Source organism: Perognathus longimembris, chromosome 9 (assembly GCF_023159225.1).
Source record: "Perognathus longimembris pacificus isolate PPM17 chromosome 9, ASM2315922v1, whole genome shotgun sequence".
Classification (NCBI taxonomy): Eukaryota; Metazoa; Chordata; class Mammalia; order Rodentia; family Heteromyidae; genus Perognathus; species Perognathus longimembris.
In genome coordinates, this window is record NC_063169.1 from 65,252,015 (window position 1) to 65,272,383 (window position 20,369).

The 20,369-nt window shown below is 48.4% G+C and overlaps 1 protein-coding gene across 2 annotated transcripts in view; it reads left to right on the forward strand.

The window, feature by feature from the left end:
* The window catches only part of Scaf8 (SR-related CTD associated factor 8), a 136,285-nt gene that overhangs the window by 104,220 nt on the left and 11,696 nt on the right, over nucleotides 1–20,369 (forward strand). The window contains exon 22 of one of the 2 annotated variants that reach the window (XM_048354343.1): nucleotides 4,942–5,564. The exons of the other annotated variant lie outside the window; for it this stretch is intronic. The gene's annotated coding sequence lies outside the window, so the exon portion shown is untranslated. Of the gene's footprint in view, nucleotides 1–4,941; nucleotides 5,565–20,369 lie in introns of those variants that run through there. 2 annotated transcript variants of the gene reach the window in all.

The following is a 20,369-nucleotide window of genomic DNA, read 5'->3' on the forward strand; positions in this document are numbered from 1 at the left end:
GGTAGAAGGTGGCATCTGGTGTACAGTGGTAGGAACGTGGCACATGGTATACAGTACCAGCGGTAGAAGGTGGCATCTGGTGTACAGTGGTAGGAACGTGGCACGTGGTATACAGTACCAGCGGTTGAAGGTGGCATCTGGTGTACAGTGGTAGGAACGTGGCACGTGGTATACAGTACCAGCGGTAGAAGGTGGCATCTGGTGTACAGTGGTAGGAACGTAGCATGTGGTATCCAGTACCAGTGGTGAGCAGCAGAGTCGGTTCAGAGCCCTTCGCGGAGGGGAGTCCGTATCACAAATGGCATTGGTGTTGTAGCACCCTCTGCTCCTCTGCTTCTCCACCCAGGAGAACGTTGGGTGCAAGTGAGAATAACTGTGGACCCTTCCTGACCTTTTCTCTAACCTGAAGCATATGGCGATTTGAGCTTCATTACTGTAAGTGAACTCAGCCAATGACCCTGGTGCCACACAGCAACTTCAAAGTTAACAATGGGTAGTATAGGATTCAGTCCTGGACAATCAGGATTGTGAGTTTTATTTTACTCATCAGAAGTGAATTATATCCTTCACCATTACCTAAGGTGTTCTAGAAAAAGTACCAAGACTCTGGACAGGCCAGATGGTGTGCAGGGACCTGTGAGGTATGTTCTGGAAGGTTCCATGTTACATCATCTCCTGAGCATGTGAGGGCATTCTATGTGCATCATCTCAAGAGATGTGATTTTTGTAAGAGGAAAAAAAAATACCTTGATCTCAAAAGGACCTTGGTGAAGAGACTGGCTTCTGAGAAACCAACCCCAAGTGTGACAGACGCCATGTTTCCCAAATAAAGGCCGAGGGAACTCCACTGACCTGGCCATTTCAGTCGTTGTGGGAAGGAGATGTTTAAATGTACCAGCGGCCATATAAACGAGCAGGGGGCATATCTTTTCGTGGCTAATATTCATTACTGAATTTATGAAAATTGCCTATGCTGTTTAAGAAATCTAGAGATATTAGACACCTCAGACAAGCCAAAAATAAATAACATAGTATCTCCACTGATACGATTTCTAAATTATTTCTTAAAGTTTTTTTTTAATGTTAACATATTGGTGGAACTAAATTGTACCTGGAGTTTCATTTCTCCTTTTTGAGTAAGAAATAAGTGAACAGGATATGAAATCTTGAAGGACTTTTGACTTCAGTTGACAAAAGGGCCCCTGAGTTACGAGAAGAGAGGTCAACCTAGGGAATCTAGGATTTTTGTTTTCCCCTGGTCGTGGGGCTTGAACTCTGGGCCTGGACGCTGTCCCTGTGCTCTTCAGCTCAAGGCTAGCGCTCTACCTCTTGAGCCCCAGCACCAACTTCCGGTTTTGTGGTGATGAATTGGAGATAAGCATCTCATCTCACTGACTTTCCTGCCTGGACCGGCTTTGAACCACGATCCTCAGATCTCAGCCTCCTAAGTAGGTAGGATGACAGGCGTGAGCCACGGATGCCCAGCTGAATCTGGGTTTTCTGATGAGGATTCCCAGGGTTAGAATGTCTCTGATGGTGCCAAGTTGGAGCTCATCTGAGAGTGCTGAGAACTATTTTAGTTGTAATGCTTCGGCTTCTTAGTCGACTGGGAGCTTTCCACCTATTTCAGAGGAGGACGTGGGGTCCCCCTAGGGTCTGGAGTGTCTCAGCCTTTACCTGAGCTGCAGATGAAGCACAGCTCCCCTCTCAAATGCTGCGAAGGAAGAGGTCCTCGTATCGCATGTCCTGGCCAGGGCCTTTCTACATGAGAACACGGTTAGGGAACCCCCCACCCACCCCCCAGTTTGTAAAATGGTGTCCTGTTCTGTTCCGTGCTTTTGGATCTGCCTGGGACAAATGTTCCCGAGACTGTGCCAAAAGAAGACCCATTGATTCCTGGTTTGTTCATTTGGATCATGCTTGGACTTCCTGAAAGCCTGAAACCTATTGAGAGAAAAGAAACCCCTTGCACTGTGTTCTGACTCCCACTGCGTGGATCCTCTCTGGAAACAGAGCCGAGTCCGTGCGCTGATCCGTCTGTGAGCACAGGGGATCGTGGGAATGAAAACCAGCAAGTCTGGGTGGACGCACGTTCTAGTCCTCCTCTCCGGACGCGTGATGAGCGAGCCCGAGCCCCTGGGAACGGGCCGCCTTTGGTGACTGACCCCGCATTCCTCCCCTGGCTCGCTGTCTGCCGCTCCTGTCTCAGAGTCCAACCTGTCCCTCGGGCTATGTTTTCTGGCATCCGAGAAAAGTGGCTTGAGGGCTTTGGACTCAGTTAGGTCAGTTCTCTGCCACTTGTTCAGTTTGCAAATCAGTTTCACGTCCGCTCCAGTGGGCAGCCATGCCATCTCCCTCCAGGTCAGCCGTGGTGCTGGCTAAGGACGGGAAATCGTTTGCTTTCCAAAAACTGAATACGTGAAAGTTAAAAAAAACAATCAAAGTGGATGATTGTTCTTGTTTTAAAAGGTTCCTTTGCTTCACAAAAGGACTAACAATAGGATTTCTTCAGACACAGACGCTTTTTCTGTACATTAATGACAAGATGTCAAGCCAGGCACCAGTGGCTCACGCCTGTCATCCTGGCTACTCAGGAGCCTGCGATCTGAGGCTCGTGGTTTGAAGCCAGCCCGGGCTGGCTGTGCAAAGCCTCAGGCTTGGTCCTTGAGATCCAGTTCAATGCATCCCTGTCCCCAAGGCTGCCTTAGAACATGGTTAGCAGAGAGAGGCGAGGTCCCCTTCCTACTTCTTCTGGGGGGACCATTCCCACACAGCCTGTCCCCCCTCGTCCTCGCTGCCAGCCTCAGGAGTGAGTATTCATCTCCATGTCATCCTTGGGAAGTCTTAGCGGCTAAGAGCTTGCCCAAGGATTGCACATCTGCCAGAGAAAAGCAGAGCTGGCAGCCCGCGTGACTGGAGATGGCCGAGTGCATGCTTTTCCTCGCTTACCCACCTCCTTTTGGACGTGCTGGCTGCACTAATTCATCCGAGGCTGGAGTCCTGCCCCCGGAGACCCGGGGCCTTTCTCCCTTCTGCTCACAATACGACAGCACCCACGGAAACAGCGCGCTCCGTGTCGTCAGGCTCTCGATGTCTCTTACGGTCAGATCGTTCATCTAGCAAACGGTGGCCTTTGTTTTACTCTAATTATTTTTACACTTGATACTTGTGGCTCCCCATATTGGAAAGAAGTTTTTAACTACAGACCAACAAAACCGTGAGCAAATTATGTTAGCACACGCCTGCACGCACACTGCGATTCGCAGCGCCGTGCCAACCATCCTGCATCCGTCTGGGCTGATCAGACCCTTCGGCTGGCTGGCCAGGGCCGGTTGGGAACTGGCATGTGCGAGTGATTCTGGCACTCTCCTTCCCAACATGGCATACCAGACGGGTGAGCCTCGGGTCTGAACATCACAGGCGCCTTTGGTACACTGCATCATCTCACTGGTTGCTAGTTCCGTTTCATCCATGCTGATGTAACGCCAGCCCCTAGTCCAGTCTTCTCCGTCGTGTGCCTAGGCCTCCCGTGGAGGACAGAAGGGCAGGGCGTCTGATTTCCGGGCTGTACCTGCTGGTCACTGGCAGCCCAGATAAGCGACACACTGGATGTGGGGAGCTGAGTTTCAAAGGCATCGGAGCTCTCTCTGGGCTCTACTTCCACCATCTTGTTCTCCCTAACTTCTCTCTCTAGTGTCATTTAGAATTCACTGTCAGGCGTTGTGCAGCCTAAAGCCTGGGTAGTTTGCTCCCCTCTGCATTTTATCAGCCACAGAAAGATCAAGTCAGAATTGCTCCAGTCTTTCAATTACTGGGGCTTGGTGATTTGTTACTACTGAGAACTAAGGATTTTCAAATAGTTCACCAGTTCTGGATTGTATCTTGCAGCAGTGAAAAGAATCACATGACATTTTCCATCCCGTGTCAGTGAAAGAGAAGGTGTATTTATCAGGTATAGGAAAATATTAAGCTTCTGTCTTATGGTCAGTGTTCTCATGGTTTGGTTTCATTGCTGATTACTAGATGTGACACAGTTACCTAAACTAATCTAATTGATTTATCCAGCTAGACAGTATGCTGTTACAGAATATTGCTGCGTTTTCCTTGATACTGTTATTTCCAGCTTATTATAGTTTCAGAAGTTAAGCAGGTGCTGGGGGTTATAGATTGGTGGTAGAGTACTTGCCTAGCATACTCAAGGCCCAGGGTTCAATCACAGCACTGAAAAAGAAACAGACAAGGGAAGGAAACAGGAAGGAAGGAAGGAAGGAAGGAAGGAAGGAAGGAAGGAAGGAAGGAAGGAAGGAAGGAAGGAAGGAAGGATAAACAACAATATCTTAGGCCTTAAGATAGGAAATGATGTGGAAACAATTACTTTTTCAGAATTTCCGCCCAAATAGACATGGCTTCTTCACACTGTCCCATTAGATTTTATGCATGTGACTTCAGAAGCTATTAGCTCTTTTGAAGTTTCCTGCAAGTTGAGCTGGTTCTCAGCTCAAAGCACAGCTAGGTCCTTCAACACCCATGCACAGGGTTCTCAAGCCTGCCCATGGCCCAGGGCTGGCTTCACCCTGCCTGCTTGCGCTCTCTGAGGAGCCTTGTATGGCCTTTGTAGACATCTGTATGTAAAGGACGCCGGCCCCGACGAGGCCAGGGCCTGCCTTGGGGACGGGTGGACGCGTGGCGGGAGCCTGCGTCTGCTGACTTCCTGGGCAGGCTTCCGTGACCCAGGCCAGAGCTGGGGGCGAAATGGACACTGTGCAGGTCTGCTAGGCCTTCCTGCTGAACCAGAAGACACCACGGAGTCACGCAACATGGATGTATATGCCGTTATTTGACGCCATCTCTTCTTTAGGAAACTAGGGGAACAAAAAGAAAAGTAGGAGAAAATGATTCCGTTGACCGGTGATGACCAGTTATTGTTCCTTTTGTCAACAGGCAAGGTGGTGAATGAAGTCCTGGCAGCTTCCCGTGTCCCAGGCCTTGTAGAAATAAATGAGACAGCAGTGCTTCAGAGTTCTAAGGTGCCTCCCCGCGGATCTTGGTTAAGGAAGCGCTGAGAGGAAGGCGCCGTTGGCTGTTGCGAAGGCGCTGTGCTCGCAGGTGTTGTCTCTGATGGAAGCCAGAGGTTGCAAGCATGCGTTCTCTCCCTCTATTACCTGTGGAGCAGGGTTAATTTTATAAATTTTAGACACGAACTCTATGAGTTTCTAGTTCATAATTGTTCTTTTTGAGGATCCTCTCAGATGAACAGTATCGCATCTGTAAGAGTGGCGCACTCCTGCAGGCCAGAGTTGAGTGGGAAGAAAAATCAGTGCCAACCAACGCTACCTGTAGCGGTATCCAGTACCAGTGAAGGAAGGACGGGGGGCCGTGGAGACCCTTCTCGAAAAGGCACCTGTTCTTGGAACTACCAGCGGGTGGGGCAGCCGTAGTGTTACTACACTAAGGCTTTGTTCTTTTTCTTTCTTTCTTTCTTTTTTTTTTTTTTTTGTTCCAGTACTGGGGCTTGAACTCAGGGCCTGAGCACCACTGTCCCTTAGCTTTTTGCTCAAGGACGATGCTCTACCACTTGAGCCACAGTTCCGCTGCCAGCTTTTTTTGCTGGTTAATTGGAGATAAGAGTCCTGCAGACTTTTTCTGCCTGGGCTGGCTTCAAACCGAAATCCTCAGATCCCAGCTTCCCGAGTAGCTAAGATTACAGGTGTGAGCCACCAGTGCCCAGTTCAAGGCGAGCTTCTTGAACGCAGTAGGCATACACAGTGTAGTTCTGGGCCCATGGCTTCAGTCCATTATAGTTAGTTATCTCCTTAAACATTGAGAGTTTTAAGCTTTCATTAAAAAGAAAAAGTGGGTTGTTTTTGTTTTTTAATGAAGCATTGAATAAATCCAGGGTCAATACAGTCTTCTGAGTATTTCTCTCCAGCCTTCCTGTGCCGTAGCAGATGCAGACAGCAGGGCATAGCCAGGAGCCTTGTGCGAGAATCAGGGCTGGCGATGAGTAGGGACACTACATAGGATCGTAACATACTTTATAAGTACGTTTCTTATTAGCTTCTTATTTGGGCAAAGTTGGTTAAGGTTTGCTGCGAGACTCCAGACCAGGAATTCTATCTTGGGCATCACCAGCGCTGACAATGCCAGTGGGGGCAGGGGAGGGATGCAGAAACTCGTTGGAGCACCCTTCACAACCAAGAGAATATTTTTAATCACCCTCTTTTGTTTGTTTTTGGCTCTGTCAAAAATTAAACTGCTTGGAATGTTGTAGTCTGTGGTCTCTTGAAGTTTCATCAATGAGAACCTAACACCTGCCCAGTATGCTGTCACTTAGGATATTCATAATAAAAACGGAAACTCCTTTGGCTGTTAGTCCTTTATTTGCTTTCTAGCTTAGTACATCTTCCCTGGCTCATCTTAGCCTAGCAGCCCTGAATCTATGTCTCCATTTGTCCAGAAAGAGATACGCCATATTCAAGCCTTTCACCTCCACTTCCTGGTGTATTCCAAATTTGAACAGCCACCTTTCTGTTTGTTTTTATCAAAGGCCAAGAGAGTTTTAAATTCTGTTGTCTTTTTGAAGATTCATTCTGCAACATGATTTAAAGGTCACTCTTGAGGATTATATGTAAGCCTCCTTGAGTAGTTTATGCTTACATTTCCTCTTGAATCCACTATAATATAATTTAAATATATTTGGTTGTATTACATTTACTGATGATAAATAAGTAGCATACTAAAGAAATCTACGGGTGGTCAATTGGGCACTATAGCATTTGACTCTTTTGGGGGGGGGGGATGCCAGTAATGGGGCATGAATTCAGGAAGCTGTTCTCTCCCTTAGTTTTTTCTGTCAAGACTAATGCCCTCACAGACTTTTCTGCATAGGCTGGCGTTGAACAGTGATCCCCAGATCCTAGTCTTCTGAGTAACTAGGATTATAGGCATGAGCCATCAAAGACTGACTTATTTGATTCGCTCCAGGGTGATGATGTGGTGTTTTATATACTCCATCATCTGAAATAAGAAAAAGAAAAACCTACAATAAACCCAAGCCCAGCAGTCTTCTGCAAAAAAAGAAACCTTAGACCTTGTTTGGCACTTTTAGCAAATTTGCTCAGACCGTAAGAGAAGATCTCTTTCTCCTTTGTAGCTAAGACTGCAATTAGTAAGTATACCACCCACCTAGCTCCTACCTGTCAGCCCCCAGCTGCTCCCACAGGAAGGAAGAGAAGAAGCATAGTTTTGAGATTAGCCTAGGCATTTTAGAGTATATATGAGCAAATGATTGGTTAACTTTTTTATTTACACATAGGGCTGTTTCTTTTTTTTTTTTTTTTCAAATTTTTATTATCAAATCGATGTATAGAGAGCATAGGGCTGTTTCTATGTGGACCAAGCTAGTTCAAGGGCTCAAGCAATACCCCTGCCTTGACCTCCCAGGTAGCTGGGAAAACAGATGGGTGCCATTATGCCCAGCTTCGTCTGGAACTCTTAAAATCACATTGGAATAGACAGGTGGCAGGCAGGTGGGTAGGTAGATGATGGATGGATAGACACAGAGATCGACGGCAAACAGAGACAGAGATGGATGGATAGGTGGAAGGTGATGGACAGATAGATACAGACATAGATAGGGAGTCTTCCTCGATGGAGTGGGAGGAGACAACAGAATAGCAAAGAATTTACCAATTGGGCTATTGCCTCTGAAAGAGCCCAGCGCATGCGCACTCAGCACTTAGCTAGACCTACTTTCCTGATAATCCGGAGCCCATCGGTTGAGGAGCCAGTCATCTTTCGAACACCCAAAGGCACCATCCTAGAGGCAGAGGCGGGTGCTTGAGTGGTTAGGTGACTCGAAGTGGGAAGTACAGCTCCCCTCAACCCTCACCTCCAGACCCCCCCCCCCCCCCAGTGAGCAGCACGAGTGCCAGCCCGCACCAGCCCGCACGCCTCCCGGCCCGCCTCAGGCCAATGCGAAAGAACGTCTTCAGAAGTTGCCCTTCTTCTAGGACACCAACCGCGGTGAGCTGGCTTTTCAAGCACTGCTGTGTGACCGGGAGACCCCAGAGCTAGGTGGCATTTACCCGGTCGGGTCTGTGCACGCGCGGCCCCCAGTGCTCATTCAAGGGAGATGGGTGGCGGGAAGCAATCTATTGGTGGTTGACAGATTTTTCCTTGAATGCCAGCACTTCCCCCAGGGTGTTGCACATGGTAGAGCACTGGTACCGAAAGTGATTTCTGCACCTCTCTGCTCATTATGAGTGACTTGCCCAAATCTACTGTTTCTGCATCTGTTTATTAAAACTGGGGAACATTCCGTTTCCGATGCAATCATTTCCGGAGCTGTCTGTTCCCTCAGACGACTGCTTACGATCATGGCACTTTGAGTCCATCTCCTGATCATTGTTTTGTAGCTATGTATTGCACCTTTAAGTAGATGTGAGAAGTGTTATGTTGACTGCTCTTATTTCTCCTGAGGGACACATTTCTTGTAAAACATTAAAAATATGTTAATATACAGAAAAAAAAAACCTACCCATGAAGGGCTGGGAGTGTAGCTTACTGGTAGAGTGCTTGCCTAGCATGCATGAAGCCCTGGGTTCGATTCCTTAGTCCCACATAAAGAGAAAAAGCCAGAAGTAGCACTATTGCTCAAGTGGTAGAGTGCTAGCCTTGAGCAAAAGAAGCTCGGGGACAGTGCCCTCGCCTTGAGTTAAAGCCCCAGGACTAGCAAAAAACAATTTTTTTTAATCTTTAAAAAAAGAAAATCTACCCATGAGCTGTGAGGAAATAAAGCCAATTTTTGTATATTCTTATAAATTCTTTCCACAATGAAACACAACCGATCAAATGCCTATTATTATAGACAATGTAGAGGGAAGTGATTATAAAGTATAAAAATAAGCAATTTATCATCTAAATTTCATACACATTCAAACACTTATCTTCAGAGGTATTTTTTAAAATACCCTTCATAAAGTTAGCACAAATTTTAAAACCTAAAGAATCCATAGCCCTAGCAATAAATATGGCCTCCAGATAGATGGCTGAGACTATCAGCGTACATCATTGTGGCAGAACCTGAATTTGCCTCGTGATTTTTCCCAATTGACAGATGAGAATATTCCTGAGTAGATGGAATTTTCTATTCAGAATAGTGTTATGAGGGGGCTGGACTTAGGGCTCAAGGCATGGGAGTTCACCTGCCTAGCAAGCTTGAGGTCCTAAGTTCGAATCGAGGCACTGCTAGAGAGAAAGGGAGAGAGAAGGGAAGGAAGAGGGGAAGGAGAAAAGGAGGGGAGGAAGGGAGAGAGGGAAATGAAAGGAAGAGAAGGAGAAAAACATTATGAAGACTGAGGCAAAACCATCACAGAGTTGAGCTGTCATTTACAAGTGCCCCAAACGCACCCATCTCAGAGGTAAACCTGAGAGCCACAGTGCCTCCTCTAATTCTGTCTCATCTCACCCCTTATCAAGAGGAAAAGTAGGTAACTTGCCAGAACTGTCCGTGTCAGGAGGAGTTTGCTTTTACCTGGGCGGAGGTCCACGCACTCACACGCGCGCTTCAAGAACCTGGAGGCAGGGCTGGGGATATAGCCTAGTGGCAAGAGTGCCTGTCTCGGATACACGAGGCCCTAGGTTCGATTCCCCAGCACCACATATACAGAAAAAATGGCCAGAAGCGGCGCTGTGGCTCAAGTGGCGGAGTGCTAGCCTTGAGCGGGAAGAAGCCAGGGACAGTGCTCAGGCCCTGAGTCCAAGGCCCAGGACTGGCCAAAAAAAAAAAAAAAAAAAAAGAACCTGGAGGCATGCGCCAGGTGTCTGGAACCTTTGCTTTGGGGACTGTTGGGAGTGCATGGGAACTCGAGCCCCAGCTCCTTCCTGCTGGAACCAGTTCCTACACCTGGTTTGTAGTAGGGTGTCCTGATTTTGTCTTCAGATTTCAAGTTGCCTACAATCCTCCCGCGTGGAACTTACCCAGTGCTTACTGAACATCCAGGACTGTGCGCGAGCTCAAAGGCAGAACTACAAATTAAAACTGCCTGTGTACATCACTAAGATCTACAGATGGCAAAGGATCATGGGAGCATATTGCAGGTTAGGCAGAGGAGGAGCGGGAAGGAGACCCAGAGCAGGTGCAGATCAAACAGCTTGTGTTTCGTGAGCTCAACGCTCCCCTAGAAGGGAAAGGGAACCGCTCTTAACAGTTTATCTTTTTGCTGTTTCCTAGCCTGTATCAAGTTTATTGTCTTATCTGGACTTGAAAACACTGGGATTCTGCTTCCTTGTGAGCTATTTCTAGTCAAAGTATAATCCTTCCAAGGACTTTCCATCTGGTTCCTGAGGCCTAACGATAGAGCGCCCTATGGCAAGGTTCTGAGAATACACTCCCCAGCTGGACCTTCCATGTTGCAGAGCCAAAATAGGGCCCGACGTTCCTGCAGCTTTAACGTAGACTGTAGCCAGGAGAGACGCGCTACCATCCATGGATGCTGTGTACTAGCTAAATACCAAAGAGGAAAGCGGCCCATAGATAACTCATCAATTGTGGATTTAATTCATAGTGTCCTTTTCTGAGGGCGCAGCAAATCTAGCTTCACTAACAAGTAATTGGTGTATGATCCTTTGGAAATTCAACTATTTCAGTCCAATGGTAATACTACAGACAAGACATGTTACTTAAAATAAAGCAAATTATTAACTCAAATAAGCATGATTACCACCCAATCATTTGTTAATTGCCCATCCTTGGACTTAAGCCAAGACATAAGCAGTGATGTTTCATCCAACTAAAATCCCACTCGCATTCCAACTGATCTCACTCTGCTTAACTGGACCATCAAATTCAAACCAGGGCTGAAAGAGAATGCCATCTTCCTAACATTGTAGGGACTGCAGTTTTTCCAGTGAATCTCCATTTTTAAGGACTTTAAAATACAGGTTTGGTTTGGTTTTGTACCAGCACCAGGTCGTAAACCCAGGGCCTTGCACTCTTGTGCAGCTGGCTAGAATCCTACCAATTTATTTGTTTGTCAAAGTCCCTCAGGACCCAGAGGTGCGCTTGGTCTGGGTCAGCTCTCACGGGCTTGGAGTTATGGATTGAGGACAGCAGGAAGTGCCCACCTTGGACCTCCAGACATAAAGACATGCCAACTAGAGCCAGCTTCCTCCCAAGAATAGAGCAAGGGGGTGGGGGTCACTTCATAGGGGAGGTGTGACTTCTGTGCGCTAGTCCACCTCTTCAAGGCCAAGTCAGTGAAAAGCAGCCTCCCATTTGGGTGACATGGGCTTGTGTTCGGAGATTCCTTCTCTCACCAGACTTCTGCCATCACCTATTAAAAGAAATCCCCTCCCTTAGTTAGGTGCAGCTCGTCAGCTACTCTTTGTTCCGTCTTCGATTTGCTTGTTCCTTGCTATTGACTCATTGCTCTACTTGAGGTTCTTGGTGGGTGTTCTGGAAACCTCCACGGTGGTGCCCAGCCCTGACTGCGTATTATCCCCCTGAGGTGTTTCCAGAAATGGTGAATCCTCTACCCTTTCCCTGTGATGATGATCCCCAAGGCATTGGGAGATTCGGAAGGTCCCCCCAGGTGGACTGTCATGGAGACACATTTGGGAACCACTGGGGCCTGAGGGAAGAGGAGAGAGCCTGGTAACCTGAGCCTGAATCCCACCTCCACGTCTGATTAGATTGTGACTCAGATCAAGGGCATTGATTTCCCCCACAGCATGACACAGATAATCACGCTTGGTGTTCCCCTATCTGTAGAATGAAAATAATTGTCTTCATTGTGTGGTGAGCGGTATGATGGGTTGGCACAGGGCGGGCGCTCAGGAAACGGTAACCGTTATTTATCCCCAGGGTACAGCAAAGATGTGGAAATAGCGCGTGATTTAAATGATGTCACTTAATGAAAGGGAAAACAAGGAGGGTGACACCCAGGCCCACATAGAACGCATTCATTTTCCCGGACAATTGAGTGGTTCACCTATTGTGAGCTTTGGGAAAAAAGTGATATCGCTTTCTACCCAGAGATAAGGCCGTTGTGTTTATCTCTTTTCCCAGAGTGGGCTGAACGGGATCTCCTGGGCTCTGCAGGCAAATCCGCAGAGACTTGGGAAGTCGAGTCTTTTGATGAGGCCTCGTTGGCTTCCTGAGTTGGGAGAGCGTGGCAGAGCTCACGTCACCACGGCTCAGGTGGGGAAGGGGGAAAGGGACCGGGCCTGCTTTGCCCTACGCTCTTGGCATATTCGAATCTGATAAGTCTCCCTTCCGTCGTTTGTGTTTGAATCACTTGTTTTGGCATTCATTTTAAATAAAAATGAACTTCAGTGTTTTAAAAAATAAGAACCACAGGGCTGGGAATGTGGCTTAGTGGCAAGAGTGCTTGCCTCGTATACATGAAGCCCTGGGTTCGATTCCCCAGCACCACATATATAGAAAACGGCCAGAAGGGGTGCTGTGGCTCAAGTGGCAGAGTGCTAGCCTTGAGCAAAAAGAAGCCAGGGACAGTGCTCAGGCCCTGAGTTCAAGCCCCAGGACTGGGGGGAAAAAAAGAGCCACGAACATGACCCCTGTGGCGGGTGCGGGCCCTGCCCTCCAGTCTTGGTCCCCAGAGGATAACGCTGCCTTGGGTGGTCTTGGGGAGTGAGGCGGGCACTTCTCCGGGGAGAAGCCACCGGTTCGTCACTGGGAGCCTTCTGAACAGTGCAGCCTCTTGGCCTAGGTCAGTGTCTGTTTGCCGGGGGTCCTAGGACTTCCCATCCAATGTCCAAAGAGCTTGGCAGCCCTCCAGGACCAGTGGAGCCATTCTATGGCTGAGGAAACAGCCTCAAAGGAAACTACCCAAAGCCACAAGGTCAGTGAGGAGCCAGTCGGCCTAGAGCTCAGGAGGCCACCCTTTCCCCGGCCTCCCCCTGGCCACCCCAGCATCCCGGCCTCAGGTAGGCGGGCAGGGGGCCTGCTCCCCGCCCAAGGCTGAAGGGGGTCGTGGCGCTCGCTCATGTGAAGGGACAGGAACGGCCTAGGGATGAACTTCCGAGCAGCCCTTCGTCTAGTGTAAGATTCTGACAAGCGGGTCCTTCATTCCGTAGATCCTACCTGCTACACGTCTGTAGAGCCTTGAACTCGGGGAGAGAAGGACAGCATCCAAGTTTCCTAGCCAGGGCCAATCAAGATGAGGAAAGGATGACACGGTGAGGCCGTTGGGAAAGGCCGTGTGTGGCTTTCGGGTTCTCCTCGGGGACCTTGCTACACCTGCCGCGTTCCCTAGAGGAAGGAGGGACAAAGCACACAGAGGGTCCCTTACCCCAGCTGGGCAAGCCGGCCTGGGTGTTCTGAGCATGCTCCGTGTCGCGCTCTGCCTGCTGGACGCCTGACCTTCTCCGGGAGACACTCGGGGTACCAAGGCCTGCGCCCTGCCCCGTGCCCAGGGCGTGGCGTCCCACGGGGCACCTGGAAGGGCTTGGCTGTGCTTTTAACTTAGCAAGGGCATCTGGAATGAGAGGTGAAAGCACCAAGACACTTTTTTCATGTTACTGTTGGAAGGACACACAATAATCAGAACCACAAGAACGAGCACCAGATGAGCCTCTGAACCGCCCCTGCGTGGCTCCGGGTTATGAGCCGCTGTGCTCCTCTAACTCCGGTTTCCACAGGGCTTAAAGGGGGCCCAGCGACCAAGATCACACAACCGCATAGGGCAGAATGAATGTACAACCCCCAAGCCCTTAGGTCCCGTGGGACACGCTCATATCGGTCTCTGGAGAGGCTTCCTGCTTTGCTTTCTAGACAGTGAACCATACCTAAAACTAACAGGGGCCCCGGACCGTTTGTCATTTGAAATATAAGGGGCAGGTGCCATCAGGCAGTGTGGTTTTATTTGTTACGGATTGTCTTGACATTCAAGGGATAAGGCTTATTCTTAATAAGAGGATATTTACGCCCAGAATGTCACCAGTTTGTTGTCTGGATTAGTTTTTGTTAGCTCCTGATACAAGGGTTGTAGCAAAACAAAACAAAAAAAAAATCTTACTTTCCAAAAAGCAGTGTTTCAACAAATCTTTATAAAGGCTGCCTCCAGAGGGCGCTCTGCTCAAGCCTTTGGCTTGCCTGGAACATTCTCTTCAGGCCTGACACTTGGTTTGGGGACCTGATTTCCAAGAATGGATAGCAATCCAGCTGCAGTGGAGCAGGGGTTCGCAGAAGAGGCCCGGGGAAGCTCGGCAGACATGCAGAAGCCTAAGTTCTCAGGATGGGAGCCAAAAAGATTCAGGGTCAGAGTTACTATAAGGGTTGTCTAAAGAAAGCTCTGTACAGGCAGCTTGGAATAATCCTACCTACTCTGGAGGTTGAGATCTGATAAGGCAGGAAATTCTGTGACACCCATCTCCAATTAACCAACCAAAAAACTGGAAGTGGAGCTGTAGCTCAAGTGGTAGAGCACCAGTCTTGAGTGAACAAACAAACACAAACTAAGGGACAGCCCCCAGGCCCTGAGTTCAAGCTGTAGTACCAGCACACATGCACGTGCATACACACACACGCACGCACACGCACACGCACACAGAAAGAGGAGGGGAGCCCTAAATCCATTATACAATATGGACTCCCAAAGAGACAGTTAAGAAGGCAGGAAGAACCGCTTTTCCCTATTTTTTTAAGGACTGGTATAGAGTAGGAGAGAGTTCTGGCTCTTTTTAGTAACCCCTTTTAGTAGCTCTTGCGTCTAAGTTCCAGGATATTCCTCAATTCCTGAAGCTATGGGCAGTGCAAAAGGATACATATAGTATTTTTATTTCTTTCTTATACATGCCAGTCTGTGATAAAGTTCAGTGTCTAGGCACAATGAGAGGTGAAGCATGCCAATAAAAATAGAACAAATATAATTATGATGTGATAAAAGTTATCTAAAACTTATGAATTGGTCATTTCTGAGATCTCTCTGTTTAATATTCTTTTTTTTTTTTTTTGCCAGTCCTGGGCCTTGGACTCAGGGTCTGAGCACTGTCCCTCCCGCTCAAGGCTAGCACTCTGCCACCCGAGCCACAGCGCCGCTTCTGGCCGTTTTCTGTATATGTGGTGCTGGGGAATCGAACCTAGGGCCTCGTGTATCCGAGGCAGGCACTCCTGCCACTAGGCTATATCCCCAGCCCTGTTTAATATTCTTGAACTGCTGCTGACCTAGGTAGGGTAACTGAAACTTCAGAAAGCAAAGCTAGGAGCCAGCAGCCAGTGGCTCCTGCCTGTAATCCTAGCTACTCAGGAGGCTGAGATCTGAAGATTGTGGTTCAAAGCTAGCCTGGCAGGAAAGTCTATGAGACTCTTTATTTCCAATTAACCACCAGAAAACCAGAAGTAGAGCTGGGGCTCAAAGTGGTAACCTTGAGCAAAAGAGTTCAGGGACAGTGCCCAGGCCCTGAGTTCAAGCACCACAACCACCACCACCAACTACCAAAAAGATAGCAAAACTATGGGTGAGATACTGGATCCCAAGCTAATGAACACTACAGTAGTTGCTTTTGTCGTCAAGGGATGGAGGAAGCAGAGGCACAGAAATACAGACCAAAAGGTAAACAAGAATGGATTTCTAAATAGTATTTACCGTCTAGAAGAAGGTAAGACAGGGAAAGCTGAAGAACTTTTAAAAATTGAAACCATAAAAATAGAAGACAAAACAAAATAGCAGATTTAAGTCCAACTAAATTGTTGGGTGCTGATGGCTTATGCCTGCAATCTTAACTTCTCAGGAAGCTGAGATCTGAGAATTCAACTTTGAAGCCATCCCAAGCCGGCCAATCTGAGAGACTCCTAGATTCAATTAACCAGCAACAAGCTGGGAGAAGAGGCATGGGTCTAGTGGTAGAGCACCAGCCTTGAGTGAGAAAGCTAAGGGAGAGAAGGAGGCCCTGAGTTCAAGCCTCGGTGCTCGTATGCGCGCGCGCACACACACACACAGATATCAATAATAGACATTTTGAGAGGAGTAGCCACTTCAATTTAAAGGCCGAGTTTCTTAGATTGGAGAAAATATCCCCTAACCATGTGCTGCCTTTAAGCATGAACCCAGATAGATTGGAAGTAAAAAAAAAAAAAAAAGACGGGTTAAGCACAAACCATATGGTTAAGAAAAGCTGGTATGCCTATAAACATAAGATAAAATAGACTTCGGAAGTAGAAGAGGGGGATTCCTCAGGGACAAATAGCAGTCATAAAATTGTATATAACTAGGAAAGAAATGTTAAATACATAAAGAAATAATTGACAGTTCTAGGGGGGTGATAGATAAAGTCACTGTCACTGTGGGAGACTTTAACGGGCCTCAGGCAGTAATTGGTAGAATTCCTAAGGTGGGGGAGAGGAAAGAAAAGAAAAGCAAAAAGAAAAGAAAGTGTGTCTGTAGAAGGGCCAGCGATGAGTACTCTATTCACTGCAGGTTTCTACTTAATTTCCCTGGCTAATGAACAGCCGTTGTCTTTGTTCCCCAAGGACATCTTGAGATTGATTATCAGTGCTGAGGGTGAATCTACATCTCGGGGCCAGTGAGTGACTGGAGGCCAGCCATGTTCTCTAAATGGGATGAGTTTTTGCAGAACGGAGTGAAAGGAGTGAGGTGAAAACCGTATCTATCTCCTTGAGCATCTTCTTAGAGTAGCTCACCCCTGACTGGGAGCCCAGGGCTCGGTGTTTGATTATGCTGATGAACCCTTGGGCTCTGAGATTAGAGTTTTACCTGACCAGTTCAGTGACCCTTAAAGGCCGGCTTCTTACCTCCTAGGAACCACCTACTTCCTCACCAGGGTTGCCTGTGAGCCGCTTAATAGGATCACGTTGAGACAGGACCCAGCCTCAGCCCGCCAGCCCCACGCACATTCCCCTCTCTCCTGGAATATGCTTATCAGCCCACCATCGCCCAAGGAAGGATTTGGTTTTCAATTTCCTGCACCAATAGGATTTAACCTTCACCCAAACCTGGGGAGAATACCTTATGGACACCCCTACTTGCAACATAAACTTGTTTTATGTTAAAGTTCCTTTTGCCTCAGTAGCAGTGTTGAAAATGATCTTCTGCTTTGACCTGATAGTAATTCTTATTCCGAAGTGTTTTCTTCGTTCACTTTGAGCTTTGTTCTTTTATTTTGTAAATTCAATGAAGCTAGAAAATAGATCTCCTGTTTTCCGACTCTAAAAGGGGGTGGGGTGGCAGCTGGGAAGGTGGCTTAGCGGTAGAGCGCTTGCCTAGCATGCATGAAACCCTGGGTTCGATTCCTCAGCACCACATACACAGAAAAAAAGCTGGAAGTGGCGCTGTGGCTCAAGTGGTAGAGCACTAGCACAGAGAGGCTCAGGGACAGTCCCCAGACCGAGTTCCAGCCCCAAGCAAACACACGTGCGCGCGTGCGCGCACACACACACACACACACACACACACACACACACACACACACACGAAAACCCCACCCAAAGAGCCTATAAGCTTAAATTGAAGCAAGAAACAGCACATAGTTGGCGGGTGAGAAAAAATAAGACCAAACCCCTGTCTTTCGTTAGTCAAGAGGAAGTCCTAAAACATTTTGAGCAGATAGGGAACGATCTGTTCCAATGAGTTTTCATCTTTAGACTGGTAATACACATGACATGAAATCCTCCCCAGAGGTGGGGGTGGAGTTCAGGGGGAGAGCACGTGTTGAGCATGTGTAACACTGTGGGCTGATTCCAAAACAAATAACAATCCCTTGGAACTGGAGAACGTCTGGAAAAAAAAAAAGGGTTGAAATGGGTAGGGCTGACTTCTCAGGCTAGTCCTTCTAATGCCTCCACACACCTTGTACGGAGAAATAGGTTCCCTAGCCCTTCACCCTTCCCATCAGCGCTGTGATAAAGACCGCGCTTGTTTCCATGGTATGGGGCCTTTTTGCATCTTTTGATCTTTCCATCTGGTTCTCCGGCTCTGTTAATAGCTGTCTGAAGACACAGAGAGCTTTGTGTGCCCCTTAAATTCTCTGTTCCCAGTGGCAGGTCCCGGAACAGAATAGAGCCTTTTCCACTTTTAGTGCAAGAAGCAAAAAGAACAGGGCATTTCACTCCAGCCTTCTAGAAGGCCTTACTGCGTGCCTGAACTTTTACGACTTCTTAGATACCGAGCGGGGAGGAGGGTGATTACGGCAGCCACCTCAGAAATAATCAGATAGGTCATCTAAATTAGTCATTTCTCTCCTAATGGTCTAATCCTATCTTCCAGCTAGCCGGGGTAGAGTGCTTTCCCAGCACTAAAAAGAAGAAGAAAAATGACATCTTTTAAACCTTGCAGGCTTTTTATTTTTATTTTAGTATTGGCTGTGTAAACGGGACAGGCTGGGTGTAGGTGGCTTATGTCTGTAATCCTAGCTACTCAGTCCTAGCTGATTTGAGGATCAAGGCTCAAAGCAGAACCGTTCATGGGGCTCCTACTTCCAGTTAACCAGCAAAATCTGCAAGTGGGGCTATGGCTCAAATGGTAGAACATTAGCCTTGAGCAAAAAAGCTGGACAATGTCAAGCCCTAAGACTAACACCAAAAAAAGGAGGGAGGGCAACAGTGAGTCATTCTGAATGCTTTCTTCTTCAAATGTGTTAAGGTGAGAGAAATCTCCAGGCCTTCTGGAAAAGGCGCACAGGGCTGAGACAGCAGGCGGAGGCTTCCTTGTTTCCTGTTAGGTTCGTGACCTCAGGCAGCTACCTGAGTCTCAGGTGAGCCCTGGTCTCCTCGTCTGCAGTCCTGGGGCCGGTGCTGTCTGTCATGCCTGCCTCCTAAGGCCGGGTAAGGACAGCATCATCGCATATCTGGAAGGCTCTTAGCCCGTCATCGGACCACTCATGACAACGCAGGGGCGGGAGCACCCCTTCCTTTCCAGGCTCGGGAACAGCCTAGTGCTTCTTCCTTACCCTTGCTGTACCTGCTCGCCTTTTCCTTATTTCAGCCCACTCTTCCACAGCAGTACCTTCCTCCCTTCATTACAGAACTATCCTGTACCTCAGTTTCCAAAACTGTTTCAAATCCTTCCTGATTCCTTCGCTGCGGCCCTGAGCGAGACCCCCAGCCCAAACTGGCCCCCTTTTCAGGAAAGCATTCTGGAAGTGCATCTGCAAGTTTCCAAATCCTAACATCCCATAGCTTCCCCTCCTGCGCTGGGCACTCACACTTGCCTCCTGGTTTGGGAACCTGCTCTGCTCCAGGTTACATGACAGGGTTCCCTTCTCTGGCTCCTGTTCTGGGGGTGCTGGGGACCTCAGCCCTCATTCCATCCCCAGTTCAGTATAGCAGGACCGCCCCCCTTTTTAGCAAGAAACCAAAACACACACACACACACACACACACACACACACACACACACACTCGTTTCTAAGACGCTTATGTTTCCTGTTGGTTCCGCCCTAGGTGAAAGGCAATCTTAAAAGAATTTTAACAATCAATTTGTTGTTGAAGCCTTGAAGCCAGGCCGCAGCCCTGCCCCTTGCTGCTCTTCTACTCTTGTTGTGGGGTTGGTGGCCTGGTTTTCCTTTGGAGGCTAAGTCTCATTGATGTAATCCCCCAACAATTTTAAACCCACAGATGAAGAACATATGTTTCTTCCTGCCCCGTGCCCAGACACTTCAACCCATTCTGAAGTCTAAATTGAAGGTCTTTAAAAGCAGAATCGCAGCCTTAAATCTGTATTACCCACAAATCATATCAAGTATGAATAGAAGAGTCAGTGAGCCCCAGGGAAGGCCGAGGCGCCCTTGCTTTCTTTCTCTGACGGAGGAGGCGGGGGTGGCTTCACGGTGATTGATTGTTGTATGGGACTTGGGAGGGGTGCAAAATGTGATAAAGTGGGGAGACACCTCCCCAGTGTCTGTCTCAGAATGTCAGGAATGTCCCTTAAAGGCGTCTCTGTCCGTGTGACCTTTGCCCCCTCTTTGGATCTTCACGTTTTATCTTGGAAAATAAGTTTCAAATTTTATTATCTACAGTAGCCCGGTACTTCCTCCTTTTGTCCTAAAATGACCTCCCTCCAGCCTGGCGGAGCACCGGCGTGAAGGCCGTGCCAGGCCCGTCCACCCCATCCCTGGGGTCTGCCCAGACACGGTCAGGAGGCTCCGTCTGCCGGCGTGGTAGTGGGAAAGGGAGCACCCTCAGAGGAGCACTCTCAGAGGAGCCTTCCTCCAGAGGGGACACGTGGGGCCCGGTGACCCTCCTTGTGAAAAAGCAGGACCCCGTCCTGGTGACTGCCCACAAAGGGTTAAGCTCACAGACGGCATTCGTAGGGAAGCAGAAGGGGTCCCCCGCCAGCCGGGCTGCCACCCCTCATGGCACCGCGCAGACATGCCAGCTTCGACAGCCCGTC